Consider the following 18,358-nt stretch of genomic DNA (forward strand, 5'->3'; position numbering starts at 1 on the left):
TCGTTTCTAGTTTTTTCGTATTAGAACTTGCATTTTACAATCCCAATACATAAACCAGCAGCCTTATATAACACTTTGCAGATAAAAACGATGTTGGGCCTTCCCATACGATAGAAAATCCTACGGAAAAATATTCTTCCTTCTCTCTCAAACGTGACTTTTCTGCTAGCGTCGTAATAGGTCGTTGAGACTGAGACCCGAAAATATATGCGACTTGGTCTTGAGCAAAACAGTTACCGACAGACAAAGTAGGCGTGAAATAACTCAAAAGCGGGTGAGAAATTTTGTTAGGAAGTAATTAAGTGTTTCCAGCGATCAGTGGTCGTGCTTCAGTGTTTAGACAGATGATATTCAATTTCAAGAAGGTGTCGATGTGAGGTATTGTCTGATAGAAGAATATTTCTCAGGTCGAATAGCATGTAGGTGACCAATGAGATTATTTTTTTTTCGATTTTAAATATTACTGGCATAAACAGTCAAATAATATATGAAGAAAGTACAAATGTGGTTATTACTAGGAGACAATACCTGGAAATGATGGCTCTGGGGCTAACACGACCACATATTGTGCACAAGAGTTCAATGCAAAATCTGTCTTATCCTCTAAAGCAAGTTATGAAACCATTTACCAACTAAACTGAAGTTTCAGACGCTGAAAAGTCCAGTGGCATATGTCAAGCTTGTTCAAGATGCAAAAATCAGAAGACAAAAAAGGCACGTATTCATCATCAAAAAACCTTTTGTAATGAACGTGCTGTAACATTATGTGATACGTGCAAAGATCAGATATATGACGAAGACTAAGTCACAATAATTAAATCAAGATATACTAACTTAGTTTTTGTTTCAATTTTTTTATATGAATACCTTAGAAGACTGCCGATTTTAATCGGCCTAAGATTATTACCAACAATATAGACACACTGATTGTCTTATACTGCAAATAAATATTTTAAATAGTAAAACATGGGCGTTTCATTATAAAAATAACAAAAACACACTGATTTACACATATTACGTATATTTTAGACTGCTTGTTGAATGTGAGCTAAATGCTCATTGCATGGCCGATCGTAGAACTGTTAAAGGCTTGAGTTCTCTCGGGCTAGTAATAATATGTCAAGGTACTCTATCTTTGTGAATTTTTGGCAATCCATAATGTCTCAGTGGAACTGCTGCTCTCTGTTTTAGTTTCTTAACAATCTCATTAGGCAAGCCAGGTTATCTGAGAAGCACCATGGTCTTCTTCTCCACCCTCTTTGTAGGATCAGTGTCGATCGTCTGGGATGTGAAAGATTTTCATTTTGTTAATCGACTGGCAGGGTAATGGGATTTCAACTTGCGAGCTCACACTTTCTGCAGGATTTTTAAATCATTTCCAACAAATTCCTTAAGATTCCTTCAATAAAGGCGCTTCTGTGGGAGGTTTTTTGCTGGTCACAATAGCAGGAGCCAGGAGATGTCGTATGAAATGACTGCACTTGCGGACTTGAAGTAATTCTACAAGCCTGCTAGGTTGTAGGACATTGATATATTCATTTCCAACTATCATCGATCTAAGAGTTTTCAAGATTATGGGGATTTTTATTTTATGAAAGCTACTCTGAAATATTAACGATGAAGTTTAGATTCCGAATATTTTATATGAATTAGGAATACGATGAGAAATTGAAGAGTTCTTGCGTTGATCAGTCGAGACTACGCAATCATTCCCCCTATACATTTACAGATTAGAGTTAAATTAGAACAAAATGTCCCCTGTTACAGTGAAATTGTAAAAGAATCCCCATGTTATTGTAAAAATTGTTACAAAATACCCCATGTAACTGTAACAAATTACCCTCTGTTACAGGAAAAATTACAACGAAATACCCCAGAAACCGTAAGTAGTTGCTCCAAAGCTGTTAAAAATGTCCCAAAATTATAATCAATTGTACCTAAACTACGCCCCACATATCAGCAAAAATTGTAACAAAATGCCCCTAAAGTGTAACAAAATGCCCCGAAATTGTAACGAATTTCCCTAAGTTACAGCGAATTTGTAATAAATCACATTGTCTTCCAGCTGAATTGTAACAAACAGCCCCTTGCTATACCAAAAACTGTAACAAATTATGCAGTATACACTATCTAACTGTAAAATTCACTGAACACATACAAGCTGCAAAATTCCACAAGAGCTTTAGGATACACACAACAGAGAGGTCAGTGCGAGTTCTACATCAGCCACATACCGATCTGCTGATATGGGCCTATTAACACATTTGACAATATAGCAGGCATAAGTGTTCAGTGCTGTTACCAAAGATCTCTTAACGCCAACATAGTTGTATCGCACTGCGTTTTTTACTGACAACATACTCTAAGCAGGCCACCTGTGCAAAATGTATAATCCAACTTTACACCTAAATCCAAAATGACGATCCAAGATGGTAGACCTATCATGTCAGAATCCAAGATGGCGATCCAAGATGGTGCACCTGTGGATCCATACGTAGCCCAAAATGGTTTTTCCAGTTTCCGTAGTGCTGCAGCCGTTTCTCCTGTACCATCCATAACACCACCCACTCATCAGCTGAACTTCACAGATGTACTCAACATACGCTAGTGAAAGACTGATCATCTTGAAGTGTCATCGGAGATCCGCCACCTCCAGACAGAAAAAAATTAACTCGTGTCATTGATGGTAAGTCTTTATCGATACCTCTATCTAAATGTTTCTCATTATTATTCAGTGTGTCTACATGCATGTGTTTTCATGGTTTTCATTTATTTCTCTCTCAGCTTAACATCCCACTGACATAGAAGATGAAGCAGTTGCAATCGTGTCAGCATGCAGACAGATTCCACTATGCAGCACGTGATACGTCAGAGCAGGACAGAATTCTTTAGAGACTCTGAGTTTCGAATTTATACAACAAATGCACCATTCGTTGCACCAACAGCATTGCATAGTGCACATGGTACATTGGAACAGAAATCAAGTCATTATGCGGAATTGTTTCCAGACTTTTACTTTCTACTCTCACCAATGTCTGCCCCACTCGTCAAGAGGTGCTGCGGTATACTGCGGCTACGAAAGTGGTGTTAATCTCTGCAATGTAATGCTGAACGCAATTGGCAGTAACCACAATGTTGTGGGCTTTATGCACAGATAATGAGTTCAACATCTGCAGATGAAAAATTGTGTGTGCACTAAATGTATATCTCCCATGCTGTGTGTCAGATTCCTATTTTAGCTAGAGTATGAGCATTTTTGCCGTAAAAAATTCAGGATCAACGAATAGTTTTCACATGTTAAGTGTTTAAATGCACTACTTTCATTTGTCATGTTGCCTCTTCTGGTAATGAACTATTGAGACCAACAAAAACTGCTGCGTCTCACTTTCTGACTTTGCAACAACTGAACTGTTAAGTTCCACCTTATGTAAAAATGTGTTAAGTCTCTTCGACCTAGCAGTAACTTGGCTGTAAGATCATGGTCCCTCACATCAAGAACTGTTTTACTAGATATGTTTGCATCCTATGCATGCATTAGACTCGAGATATAGTTCATTTATATGCTCCTGTACGCAGATAAAAGTTTCTAGTTCCTCCTTGAGATATGTCTCCATTGTTTCTTTATCTAGATTACCAAACGTGAAAAGCATTCTCTTTCCAATTTGTACTGTAGTAAGCTTCACTGTATATTTTATACAATACATTTGAGATTTTGGAGAAATAAAGCACAATGTAGAATCATAGGCAGTCATTTATTTCCACTTTTTCAATTTCATCTAATGTTGTAGCCTACACAAATAAATACAAATATGTGTGTAACTCTGCAGCAATATCAGGTAGTGATGCTGATGCATTTGTACCGGAGAACAACACACATCGAAACTTGTAGTAAAGACTTCTTCTGAAGTTCTCTGATGGGTAATTTTTGTAAGTGTGTGCCAGACATTTTCAAAATGTCCTTACATATCAGAACACCACCTGAGACACGATAGACCATGAGCTGAATGGTTGAGCTAGCACACATTAGGTTGCTGAACGTAGATACCAGAAAGGAAATTCACTGTGTGGTATTCTTTTTGTTGCATATTTTCACTGTTCTTTCGTAGTCTCCAACATATATTGGATGACAATCCAGTAACAGAGCAGGCATTTGAGCATTGAACATTACAATTATTTCTATCGGATTCTGGCGTAACTGATACCATTCTTAAACTGAAAGCATTACATTCATGTCACTAAATAGTGGATTTTCTAACAATACCATTATGCTGAAGTTACGATCTGAGTACAAGCCTACGACATTGTGCCTACCGTCACTCGCATGCATCATTTTATTCTTCAGTTTAGAGGCTCAACAGTAGTGGTCTTATTAAAAAATGTGATGATCACGTAAAGTAGATTAGGAAGAGTGGATGAAGTTATTGGAAGGGTTCTCGGAAAATGCCATCTACTGCAAAGGAAATAATTTAGAAAACGCTAGTACGATCAATTCTACATGGTTGTTCGGAGTACTTAATGAAGTAAGCATGATAACACATATCGAACGAAGTCAGACATCCTGTTAGGACCATACCAGGTATGTATAGCTCAGACGAAAGAGTAACGGTAAGGTGCAAAATTTGCGGTTCAACATACTTGCAAAATCATTGTCTGACTCCACTGTGTCGTTAGACCTTGCGTGTTAGATACACAAACTAGCAGTATGCATGCAGTGCACCCCTGTATGGTCTTCTCCACTGCAGCAAGCAGGTAGTGGCTGTAGAGGCTGTCGGGCTGTCCCAACATTGTGACAGCTTGTGAGTTGGCAACAGCTGGGGAGATGGGAGACCCAGAGGAGGCAGAGGTGAGAGTGTACGTGGGAAAGAGGCCTCTCCCGGTGCTATATTTGTTTAAATAAAGACGCAGTTCTTCCTATTCTATTCCTACGACGCAGCAAAAGTGAGCCGGCCGGTGTGACCGTGCGGTTCTAGGCGCTTCAAATAAATGGCTCTGAGCACTATGGGACTTAACATCTGAGGTCATCAGTCCCCTAGAACTTAGAACTACTTAAACCTAACTAACCTAAGGATATCACACAAATCCATGCCCGAGGCAGGATTCGAACCTGCGACCGTAGCAGCAGCGCGGTTCCAAACTGAAGCGCCTAGAACCGCACGGCCACACCGACCGGCTAGGCGCTTCAGTCTGGAACCGCGTGACGCTACGGTCGCAGGTTCGAATCCTGCCTAGGACATGGATTTGTGTGATGTCCTTAGGTTAATTAGGTTTAATTAGTTCAAAGTTCTAGGCGACTGATGAACTCAGAAGTTAAGTCGCATAGTGCTCAGAGCCATTTGAACCATTTTTTTGTGCTTGTATTCACGGGTACTCCGACACCAGCAAGGCACGGCGAGAGCTTGGCGCCCGACTCTCCCCAGCGTGACATGCAGGACCATACAAGCAGCAGACATCACTATCGGCACATCCTGAGACAGCGGAAGGGCGTCGTTTCTGGTGCAAGTTGCTAGAGTGGTTCCAACTTACCAATGCTCCCGTGCAGCTATTGGTACGTCTACATGATACTGCCACCTAGTGAAAATCTGACATACTCTTAGGAAAAGGCCTACGTTTCATCGACTTTCAGGCTACTGGTATCATTTTTCCGTTTTTGTTACATACACTGCCAGAAAAAAATTCGTGCACCTGGAAAGACGACCTCGATTTTGATCCGATGGTGGCGTATACCACTTGGGGGATAGTAGATGTAGTGTTAATGGTTTCGACGTCGTCCACCAGCAGATAGCATAGTGGCGTAGCCACCAGAGCGCGATCTGTGTCTTCTCTTTAATAGGAAATGCTGACAGTGAGAAGGTTGAGTGTGGTGCAAACGGGGGAAGCAATCAGGCAATCGTGCTACAGAACATGCTTCTTACAGCCAACTGAAGGAGTTTGGAAGAGGTCAAATTGTGGCCTTCCAAGTGGCGGAGTGGTCCCTTCGGATAATTGCCACCCAAGTTGGACATTTTCACACACACCCGTCGACGAGGTTCTGGACGTCCACACAGCACAAACGCCCGCCAGGAGCGTCGTATTGCAAGGGCAGCAGTTGCAGATTGTACAGCTATCGCAGCCGAGATAAGAGGGCTTGTGAGTCCAGACATGTCAACACAAATTGTTGCGAACCAGTTATTAGCAGTAGCACTACGAGCACGTCCACATCTAGTCCGTCTTCCATTCACGCCACCGCAATGACGTGCACGACTCGACTGATGCCGTCAGAGGATCACTTTGGAGATGGAATGGCGCGCCGTGGTCTTCAGCGCTGAAAGCAGATTCTGCCTGCATGCATATGACGGTCGTTTGCGCGTATGATGCCGCCTTGGTGAGTACATTCGTCCAAGACACACTGGATTTGGACATCAGATGTTTTTGGGGGAACGCTAACCAACGGGATAATGAAATTATAATTAAATCAAGACCATAAACTGTCGACACGCGTTGATATACATCAACGGGGACAGTTGAAAATGTGTGCCCCGACCTGGAATCGAACCCGGAATCTCCTCCTTATTTGGCAGACGCTCTATCCATCTGAGCCACCGAGGGCACAGAGGATAGTGCGACTGCAGGGATTTATCCCTTGTACGCTCCCTGTGAGACCCACATTCCCAACTTAATGTCCACACTCTACATTCGTAGTGCCCCTGCCCATTACACTCTACTCGCGGCAGACGATCTTACCGAGTCCCATAAGAGTTCGGTAAATGCGTATGCATACAGCACAGAAGAAGGTCAATGGCCGGTTAGCCTTAACTATATGAAGATGGCATCTGTTCTTTCGGACACCATCTTCATATAACCGGATAATGCTCGCCCACGCACTGCGTGCAAATTCAACGTGTTATGCAATAGGTGCAGCAACTTATCTGGCCAGCACTGTCTCCAAACTTGCCTCTAATGAAGCACGTGTGGTATATAATGGGACGAGAGGCGACCTGTACGACTCCTCAGCCAATAACTCTTACATAACTAAGTGAACTGGTCGAACAGGCATGGTACAACGTATCACAGAAGAGTATTTACCATTTGTACGATCGACAGGATGCCAGAATCAGAGCCTACATTGTCGCCTGCGGAGGCTATACCACATACTGGTATGAGTGTTTCAGCGTGGTTCGATACCTGGTACTTCAGAACCGCTTCTTCTATTGATCTGTAAATGTAATCATTTTAGGTACTCAATAGACACTGTTGCAATCTTGAGTGACTTCGAAACCTCTAAAAGGGGGTACTAATTTTTTGCGGCAATGTATTTACGTTTTTCACTTGACTTACCCTTATAGAAGGGGCACTTTTTGAAGCCATCAAGAGGTCGCAGTAGTCTTCGTCTCTGAAGCTTTGCCTTAATTACCACGCAGTTAATGTACAGGTGGCAAATGTAACAGTACTGTGCACAATTAGCCAATCCTGGCCACATAAGGTTTATCGCGTGTATCATGAAAAATTTAATCTCAAAGTCCATAACACAAAAATATCCCATGAGTTTGTTAGTCACCTCATCATGGTGCTGTAAAGATAGGATACATGTTTCCATAGAAACAGGTTTCTACAAAGACACGCTGTAATCTTCAAAGCAGTTAGGTTTCGATGAGGATTGGCTGGAAATTTATGTAAAGTCATACTCTATAACTGTCTTTATGGGAGTGATTAAAGAAAAACGGTGTTGCCGACACATCAATTGAAATTTCCTAGTATCGCCCCAGATACGACAAATTTCTCACTCTAAAAATCATCACAGAAATTAATCTGAACACTACCTCTGCAATCAGCCAAGATTTCAGTATTGTAGTCAAAACTTGTTGTTCAATATCAGGAAACAAAACAGCGTTCTGACACGCATCAAAGGCCAACTAACACATAGTAGTGAAGAGTTATAGTGAACAGATTTGAAATCGGAAAACGAATTGTCGAGGTATAGTAAGAGAGTGAACCTTATACTTTCCAAGTATGTACGAACAACAACTTACGCTTGTATAACACTTCGCTGAATTTTCCGTAGGTGCTTGGCACAGCACAACAACAATATTAAATAGGAAATACTTCCTAATGCTCTACAAAATAATATATATGTAGTCACGAACTGACTTTCGCCTTCCAAGGCCATAGTCAGGTGACAAATCAACGTCGCAAACTCAGATAAAATATCGTGCGACTTACATAGAGGTTGTTTATAAAGAAGGTACAAAAGAATACAAAAATGACACGCAGAGTGTTTACACATTAAATAATTACATTGTTATGTCACACAGGAATAATTACAGGTAACAAAAATAGGATAAATATGGGGTTTTATGTGAGGATATATTTAAAAACCGATCAAAAATAAAGTTGAATTTGCAATTTTAATCTAAAACTCTTATAATTAAAACTTAATTTAACAGAAGGCAACAAACGAAACCAAATTTGATCATTTAATATTACCAATGGGACTGTGCTACTCGTCGTTACCGATTTCATCCAGGTTTACGGTAAATGCAAGTTTTGGCAAGAAATGAGAGCGACAGAAGTGGGAACTCCAGATATACGAGCGTTTAGAAAAATAGCATTTTTGGCGCGATTCGGGTGAGGCATAAGCTATTTATGTTGGCACAGTATCCAGGTTGCAGTTGGCGCAGGAGAAAGAGTTAAAAACGTTAATCCGAGAAGTCGTGGGGTCGAGTCCGTCGGGAGAAAACTTTTTATTATTTTTCATTTTCAAGTTTTTCAACTTTTTACTTATTAATATTTTCATAAAAGGTATGAAAAGAAAAGGCAAAGGAAAATTTGGGACTGTAAATAAATATCTAAGAAACAATTGTACTTACAGCGTGTGTTTCCAAGACGGGATTGTAATTAAAGCGTCCCGTAAAACAGGTAAGTCGAGAATTCTCATTCATCGACGCCAATTGATATGCTCTTTTTAACGTCATGTACAATAAAATATTTTCGTTCGTATGTCCTGTTTCCACGTTGCCAGTACTAATAGACTTACAACCGATCCGTGGAGCATCAAGGCGTAATAGTCGTGCTCGTGAAATGACAGGACACGAGCAAAGTAACTCACTCGTATAAAGCGCAATGTGCTATAATTCTTTATGAAAAAATGTTGAGAACTGTCTACGTATCCATATAAGCGAGTTCTAACTCTTCGGCCGGGTGTTCAAAAAATGGTGGCTGCGTTTGTGGCAAAATAAAATAATGTCTTCATTATTATATAAAAATCTGTGCAGCTTATAACAACCTTACACTGTAGCGGCCTCTCACCTCCGGACCAATAAATTCTGGTGTCAGAAGCCCCTGGCTGGCAACTGGTGCCAGCAGACTCGATTTCAACATACCATGTAGTAACGTCACACGGCGTGATGAGTGAAGAGACTATTAATTTTTTGGTTGTCTTCCTCTTTTAGTGTGTAGAGAACAATGGGTGTATATTGGAGATTCACTGGAATTTTAAGGTTACTTCATTGCAGTTACCAGAACCAGCTTATCTTACTACGTTTCGTGGTAATATTAGGGAGCAATATTTGCAACCTATGATGTGTAATCAGTGTAATTTGCTTCGTCATTCTGCGTCATGTACTGAGTCAGCGTCAGTAATTTCTTTGTTTTCGTAGGTGTGGTCAAGTGTATAGAGAATGCACGGTGTTGAGATGGCTCGTGATGATATGTAGGTTGTAACTGGTATATTGTAGTGTTTAAGCTATTGTTGATTGACGTTCTGTTTTATTTAGTGTGTATTGAAGATTAGGGCTCTGCATTGAGAGAGTCTAAAATAGAGTGTTACTGAGCAAGAGTTGCTTAATAAGGTAGCACAATTAAGGGTGGATATAACAGGCTTACTTGGGAAGCTTGCAGCTAGGGATGAACAATTGGCATTAGATGAACAATCTAGTCCTCTAATAGATCCAGCCACTGCAACCTTGATCACACCATTCTCAGGAAAATCAATTGAGGATACAGTGTCTTTCTTGGATAACCTACAGTTAGCAGCTAAGACTGGAGGTTGTCCACAGGACCAATTACTCGAAATAGCAAAATTACGTTCAATACGGGAAGCAAAAATCTGTCATGTGTCAAGAAGGGCTAAAAAATGCACAGACGTTTAAGGAGTTGGAGAAACACCCCTGTAAAGGCATAAGAAAGATATCAGCACGAGATTTTTCAGTGAGCTTTTGAGTAGTGCAATGAAGAAGCACAGTGAGTTGGTGGAAAATATTACTGACAAAGTACTGTGCTTGCTGTGTGTGGATGCAGGAAGAGCTGGCCGCTGTTCGGGAAAATCTGAATGTGCTTTTGGCCACAGTCAATCACCTTCAGGCTGCTGCCTCGGGTTGTAGCGGTGGCGGGGAATCTGGTGCATCGCATGGGACACCTCAGATGTCACTTGTTTCGGCCAAGGACTGTGCTTCCAAGGCACCTCCTTGTGCACCCGACGCAATGGATCTACCCTAACAGCAGAGTGAGTGGCGGGTGGTAACTCATTCGCGTCGCTCGAGGTTCAAAAATGGTTCAAATGGCTCCGAGTACTATGGGACTTAACTGCTGTGGTCATCAGTCCCCTAGAACTTAGAACTACTTAAACCTAACTAACCTAAGGACATCACAAACACCCATGCCCAAGGGAGGATTCGAACCTGCGACCGCAGCGGTCGCGCGGTTCCAGACTGTAGCGCCTAGAACCACACGGCCACTCCGGCCGGCTCGCTCGAGGTGGAGGGCCAATGTGGAGACTGGTCAGTTAGCCTTGCCCATTCAGCCTGTGAGTGGACAGGTGGCCGCTCCTTCAGCAGGGTCCGAGCAGATACATGGGGGGAGGAGTTTACTAGTTATTGGGAGCTCCAATGCTAGGCAAGTTATGGAGCCCCTTAGGCAGATATCGTTCAGGGTTGGAAAGAAAGCCAATGTGCACGCAGTATGTCTGCTGGGGAGCCTCATCCAAGATGTGAAGGCGGCCTTGCCCGTGGGTATCGAGCATGCAGGGTGCACTCGTCTGCATATTGTGGCTATCGTGGGTACCAACGACACCTGTCGCGTGGGTTCTGAGGCGATCCTCAGTTCATACAGGCGGCTGGCGGAGATGGTCAAGACTGCTGGCATCGCGCGCAGGGTGCAAGCAGAGCTCACAATTTGCAGCATCGTTTCCAGAGTCAATCGGGCTCCTTTAGTTTGGGGCCGAGTGGGGGGGGTCTCATCAACGGCTTCTTCGATTCTTTGATGGACTTGGCTGCAGATTTCTAGACCTGTGTTGTAGTGTGGGGATTTGGATGACTCCCCGTGATAGGTCAGGGGTGCACTACACAAAGGCTGCAGCTGCTCGTGTAGTAGAGTACATGCAGAGTGCATAAAAGGGTTTTTTAGACTAAGCGATAGTTTGAGGTGTTCTGATGAACACTCGCCAGTCGATATGCAGCAAGGGAAGTCAAACGGCGTTCAGAATAAAGACACTTCGAATGTCACAATTTTATGAGTAAACTGTCGAAGTATTCGTAATAAAGTTCCCGAATTTTCTGCTCTCCACGGAAGTTCTTGTGCTCAAATTATTCTTGGGACCGAGAGCTGGCTGAAATCCGAAGTGGAAAGCTCTGTGATATTTAGCGAGTACTGGAACGAATATCGGAAAGGCAGATTAGAAGCCATAGGAGAGGGAGTGTTCATTGCAGTTAACAAAAATAGTCTCTATTGAAGCCGCAGTTGAGTGTGACAGTGAAGTCATCTGGTCGCGTATAACAGGTGTAAATGAAACCAAGTTAATTGTTGGATTTTTCATCGGCCACCCGATTCTGCTGTAACAGTTGTAGAGTCATTCAAAAAAAGTCTGTAGTAAATAGCGCGTAAATACCGATGTGACTTTAACCTTCCGCATATAGGCTGAGATGTCTATGGCTTCATTGGGGTAGAGAGGGGGGGGGGGGGGGAGGGGGCGGCGGTACAGACAGACAGTCATACGAAATACTTTTGAACACGTGTTCTGAAAATTGTCTTATGCAGCTAGCTCGGCAGCCCTAACGCCATGGAGATATCTTAAACCTTGCAGCTACAAATAGGCCGGATCTTATCAAAAATGGTTCAAATGGCTCTGAGCACTATGGGACTCAACTTCTGAGGTCATTAGTCCCCTAGAACTTAGAACTACTTAAACCTAACTAACCTTAGGACACCACACACATCCATGCCCGAGGCAGGATTCGAACCTGCGACCGTAGCGGTCTCGCGGTCCCAGACTGCAGCGCCTAGAACCGCTCGGCCACTTCGGCCGGCCCGGACCTTATCGACAATGTCAGTACAGAAACGGAGAGTAGTGATCACGGTGTCACTATAGCAACTTGACTACGAAAGTTAATAAATCGGTCAAGAAGGCTAGGAGAAAATGTCTGCTAGATAGAGCAAATAGGCAGTTATTAACATCTCACATAGACAGTGAATTGGCATCGTTTGATTCCAATAACATGGATGAGAGGAATTAGGGGCAAAGTTTAGGCAATTATAAATCGTTGGTTGGAGAGTTATGTGCCTAGTAAGTGGATAAAGGATAGAAAAGACCCACCATGATTTAATAAAAAAATTCGGTGGATGCTGAGGAAGAAGAGCCTGTTGAACTCTCGTTTCCAAAGGGAACGCATAAATGACGACAAGTGAAGTTTAGCAGAGATCCGAGAGGCAGTGAAAATATCTATGCACGAAGCATAAAACAACTACCACCGTCACACCTTAGCAAAAGATCTGGCAGAGAACCCGAGAAAATTCTGGTCGTATGTAAAATCGCTAAGTGGGTCTAAGGCTTCCATTCAATCCGTTGTTGAGCAGTCTGGTGTGGCAGTTCAAGATAGCAAAAGGTAAGCTGAAGTTTGAAATTTCACGTTCAAGAACTCGTTCACACAGCAAATCGTACATACATAACATCATTCGACCATCGGACAGACTCTCGTATGGACAACATAGTAATAAGCACACCTGCTGAAAGATCTGAAAGCAAATAATCACCAGGTTCTGATGGAACCCCAGTTCAATTTTACAAAGAGTACTCTACGACATTGGCCCCTTACCTAGTTTGCATTTATCGTGAATCTCTCGGCCAGCGCAAAGTCCCAAGCAACTGGAAAAATTCGCAGGTGACTCCAGTATAAAAGAATGGTAAAAGAATGGACCAGCAAAATTACAGACCAATATCCCTAACTTCTGTTTGCTGCAGAATCCCTGAACATATTCTCAGTTCGAATATAAAAATTTTTCTTGAGACTGAGAACCTTACGTGCACGAATCAGCATGGTTTTATAAAGCATCGCTCTTGCAAAACTCAGCTTGGCATTTTCTCAAATGATATTCTGAGAACTATGAATGAAGCACAACAGGCTTATTCCATATTCCTAGATTTCCGGAAAGCATTTGACACGGTACCCAAATGCAGGCTGTTAACGAAGGTACGACCATATGGAATAAGTTCACAGATATGTGAGTGGCTCGAAAACTTTTTAAATAATACGACTCAATATGTTGTCCTCGGCGGCGAGTGTTCATCGGAGACAAGGATATTGTCAGGAGTTCCCCAGGGAAGTGAGATAGGACAGCTGTTGTTCTCTATATACGTAAATTATTTGACTGACATGGTGGGCAGCAATCTGCTGTTGTTTGCTGATGACGCCGTGGTGTACGGTAGGGTGTCGAAGTTGAGTGGGCTGTGGGATGATACAAGACGACTTAGACTTTCCACTTGGTGCGGTGAATGGCAACTAGCCCTAAATGTGGAAAAATGTAAGTTAATGCGGATGAGTAGGAAGATCAAACCTTTAATGTTCGAATACAGTGTCACTAGTGTCCTGCTTAACACAGTCAGTCGTTTAAATATCTGGGCATAACGTTTCGAAGCTATATGAGGTGGAACCAGCATGTGAGAACTGGTAGGGAAGACAAATGGTCGACTTCGGTTCATTGGGAGAATTGTAGGAAAGAGTGGTTCACCGGTTAAGGAGACCGCATATAGGACGATGGTGTGACCTGTTCTTCAGTACTGCCTTCTTCTTCTTCCGTGTCCGGATGCACCAATTATATCTTCCCTTCTCAGAAATTAGCAACGTAGATTGCTTTGTCATTGACTTTCAAAATATCATCTTTAGTGCATGTCATAGACATATCTGGGCAGATCAGTAGGTGGTCCAAGTCCTGTATTGCTCCGCATTCACACCTGTCGCCATCACTGTAACCCCATTTAAATAGGTTTGATTTGCACCCGGTTACTCCAGTGCGCAGCCGGTTTAATGACCTCCAAGTTGTAAAGGGTAGTTGAAATCCTGCAGATTCCTCCTCAAGTAGTCCCATTGTGGAGTGTGGCACCATTTCTTCCCAAAGAGATAGCCGCCTTGCGGCGGGCTTGGTGGCGAGCTCTGCAGTAGTTTCAATGAAACTCCTGCGGGATTTCAGCCGGACACGTTGTTTTCGGTGCATATGCATCGGGTGTCGAGGATCGTTCTTTTGTTTTGATCTTTCGATCTCGGCGGCTACTTGTCTGCGGATAGTGGGTGGTGCTATGCCTATGATGGGGTAAATGATGTCTGTGGGAGTTGGTTTGAGGCATCCTGTGGCAATACGTACAGTTTCGTTTACGGCGACGTCAACTTGCTTAGTGTGAGCAGAGTTCCTCCAAACTGGCGCCGCATATTCCGCTGCTGAGATACTCAGCACCAGACCCGTGGTGCGCAAAACATGTGGTTGAGCTCCCCACGATGAACCTGTTAGCTTCCGCAGTATGTTGTTCCTGGCACAGACCTTTTTTTTAGTGTTGTGGCAGTGCTGCTTAAAAGTAAGTGCTCTGTCCAATGTTACTCCCAGGTATTTTGGGCTGTTTGTATGTTTCAGCTCTTCCCCTTGCCACATGACTCGGAGTTTCCGTTTGGCTTGTTTGTTCCTAAGATGGAAGGCGGATACTTGAGATTTACTAGGGTTTGGTTTGAGATTATTGCCGTCGTAATAGGTAGCAAGTTCTGTTAAGGCTCCTGTGAGATTCTCCTCCACTTGTTCAAAGGTTTTATCCTGTGTGGCCACTGCTGCATCATCAGCATATATGAACATTCGTGTCTGGCGGCTGATGGGAAGATCATTGGTATAGATGTTAAATAATATTGGAGCCAAGACACTACCCTGTGCAAGTCCATTTTTCTGTGTCCTCCAACGGCTGTTTTTAGATTGTAAGGTTACATAGTAGCGTCTGTTTTGTAGCAGACATTGCACGAACATAGAAAGGGTGTAGTCCTTAGTGACATTATACACTTTCTGGGTAAGCAACTTATGGTTAACTGTGTCATATGCAGCACTGAGATCCAGGAATGCGACCCCAGTTACTTCTCCTCTCTGATAGCCGTCTTCGATGTACTGTGTGAGATTAAGAATTTGGCCACAGCATGATTTTCCTGGTCGGAATCCAGCTTGTTCGTTAATAAGGGCTTTGTCCACATAATCAGCTATGCGTTTGAGGACCATTCGCTCCAGCACTTTAAATAAATGACAAAGCAGTGATACACGCCGGAAATTTTTAGCTTCAGCTGGGTCTTTCCCTGGTTTTAGTAACGCAATAACCCGAGCTTTCCTCGACAGTTTAGGAATTTGCATTGTTGTAATACAGTTATTCATTAGCTCTAGGATCCATGCTTGTACTCCCGGTCCAAAATGTTTAATTTGCTCAGATCTCAGATCGTCGAGGCCAGCGGCCTTATTGTTTTTCAAATCATTGATGGCATCTTGTAGCTCCTGAATGAAGAACGGGCGAGCTAGGAAGCTAATCTCCTCGTTCAATTTTCTTTTAATTTTGCCATTCCTGATCTTCCTTTTAGTTTTTCCGTTCATGAGTAGTTGGTGAGCTATCTGATCGGGTGTAACTTCACTGTAATTTGGTTGTGGTTCTGTTGGGTCGTTGTTGAGACTTTTGACCAGTTTCCATGCCTTCCTACTGCTGTGCTTCATGTCCGTCTCTTGAAGGAGGTTGCACCACTTTTCCTTTCTCGCTTCGGAGATACCAGACATCAGTGCCTCACCTGCCTGGATCGTTTCCTCTGAGAAGGGGTCCTTATTGTATAGTTCTTCATACTTTTTCAGAGCTTCCTTGCTGCTACCATTTAGTCCAGCGATATACTGGGTGCGGCACCCTCTAGGTATGCGCCGTCGAGAGATTTTCTTGACGAGGTCTATAAAAGTTTCATATGATTGTATCTCTGGTTTAATTTCCAAGATCTCCTTATCAAGGTCCTCTGTAAAAAGTTCCCAATGAGCTTTTTTGAAATTGAAGCGTCTCTTAAAGGGCATTACATCTGATTTGATTACTGCAGTAATGCAGCAAGTTATTGCTCTGTGTTGCGATCTTGGAATTGGGTCCTCGATTTGCTTTACAGTTTGCAGGGATACCTTTTCGGAGACAAAGATGTTATCTGGATTAAATCCTCGTTTCCATCTTCCGCTGTTAAATGATGCAGGCAACTTTGGGTCATGTATCAATTTCAGTTTAGCCTGGTCTGCCCAGGTCTCCAGCATTTCGCCATCGTCATTTGTCTCTTTGTAACCCCATGCGAGACCGTGACAGTTAAAATCTCCTAGTACAACTTTAATGTTTTTTGAATGGAAATTTCTAGGCTCCGTAAATTTGAACCTCGCACTGGGTGGTTTGTACACGGATGTTACAGTACATGAATGTAGCTCAATAGTTAAAATTTCTATATTTTTTTCGCAGGTCAGAGCACAGGAGCATACGTCTAAGTTCGGTTTCACAAATATAGCACTTCCGTACCTTTCGTGTGGTCTCTCGAGGACTAATTTCATGCCCTGTATTTTTGGTCTATGGCTAGTTGGTGCTCTGTGTGTTTCTTGTAACACTAAAACATCACAGTTGTTTCGTTTGCACATGTCAGATAGTAAAATTTCTTTATTTACAGATAAGCCTTCAATATTGCAGGAAGTTGTCACTAGTGATGGTCTTGATAAAGGCCTTTTTTGAGTCTCTTCGGAGAGTTTTGTCATCTTTGGTTTTGGTGCTCCGGTGTTTGCAGGATTGGCCGACTAGGTCGTTTCCAGGGGACGCCCGATTGCTTGTTGTTCGAGTGGTGAACGCAATCTTCGTGGAGGCTCCTGCAGTGTCCTGAGTGTCTGGCATCTGTACCAGGTCGGATTGAGGGAAGACATCGAAGGAAGTCAGAGGCGGGCTGCTAGATTTGTTACCAGTAGGTTCGAACAACATGTAAGTCTTACAGAGATGCCTCGGGGACTCAAATAGGGATCCCTGGACGGAAGGCGACGTTTTATTCAAGAAACACTATTGAGAAAGTTTAGAGAACCGTCATTTGAAGTTGACTGCCGAACGTTTCTACAGCCGCCAACATACAGTGCGCGTAAGAAACACGAAGATAAGATACGAGAAATTTGGGCTCATACAGAGGCATATAGATAGTAGTTTATCCCTCGCTCAATTTGAGAGTGGAACAGGAAAGGAAATGACAAGCAGTGGTACAGATTACCCTCCGCCACACACCGTACGGTGGCTTGCGGAGTATTTATTTAGGTGTAGATGAATATGTAACCTCAATGTACTAACATACGAGTTGAGGGAGAACGATGAGGCGAAAGGAGTCATAGTGAGGGAAGCTGAAAATAGGGCACTGGATACCTTCGTAAGGGGCCTACCACCCGATATGTCCAAAAGAGTTAAGACAGGTACCCCAAAGGACTTATACTCTACGGTCAGGTTGGCAACACAGTTTGAGGAAATAGATGTAGTAGGAGGAATACGCGATACTCGAGGGGTGTTTCCCGGTAGCGTCAAATGCTATAGATGTGGATAGACAGGGCATGCCCAGAGGCAATGTTGGCAGCTTCATTGTAGTGGCTGTGGTGTGCTTGGACACCATCAGCACAATTGTAGTGGCACAGTGGGAGTTGTGAGAGCGAAGTACAAGTTTTTGTTGGACACTGGGACATTTGTGTCAGTGGCAAGTGCGGACCTGGCAGTGAAAGCAATTGAACCCACCGCGCTATAGTTTGAACGGGGTTGGGGACAGTGATATGAAATCTTTGAACTCAGAAATGGAGAATTTTCAGGTTGGGGTAGAACATTTTAAGCAATGTGTGGTACTCATGGAGCCAACAGCCTAGCCGCAATGGTAACACTGGTTCCTGTTAGATCACCGAAGTGAAGCGCTGTCGGGCTTAGGGTGACCGTGCAGGTCTGCCGAGCGCTGTTGCCACGCTGAGTGCACTCACTCCTTGTGAGACCAACTGAGGAGCTATCTGACTGAGAAGTTGCAGCTCTGATGATGAAAACTGACAACGGCCGGGAGAGCGGCGTGCTGCTATGTGCCCCTACATA

General features: G+C 43.1%; 1 protein-coding gene and 1 long non-coding RNA gene across 2 annotated transcripts in view; one reads left to right on the forward strand and one right to left on the reverse strand.

The window, feature by feature from the left end:
• Positions 1-3,661, forward strand: part of LOC126251920 (uncharacterized) — a 92,591-nt gene extending 88,930 nt beyond the window's left edge. Inside the window, exons 2-3 of the long non-coding RNA XR_007545806.1 lie at positions 1,853-1,882; positions 2,785-3,661. This is a non-coding gene — a long non-coding RNA (uncharacterized LOC126251920). The remainder of the gene's footprint in view (positions 1-1,852; positions 1,883-2,784) is intronic.
• LOC126251881 (plectin) overlaps positions 1-18,358 on the reverse strand; it is a 492,445-nt gene that overhangs the window by 350,175 nt on the left and 123,912 nt on the right. The window lies entirely within an intron of this gene.

Source organism: Schistocerca nitens, chromosome 1 (genome assembly GCF_023898315.1).
Source record: "Schistocerca nitens isolate TAMUIC-IGC-003100 chromosome 1, iqSchNite1.1, whole genome shotgun sequence".
Lineage (NCBI taxonomy): Eukaryota > Metazoa > Arthropoda > Insecta > Orthoptera > Acrididae > Schistocerca > Schistocerca nitens.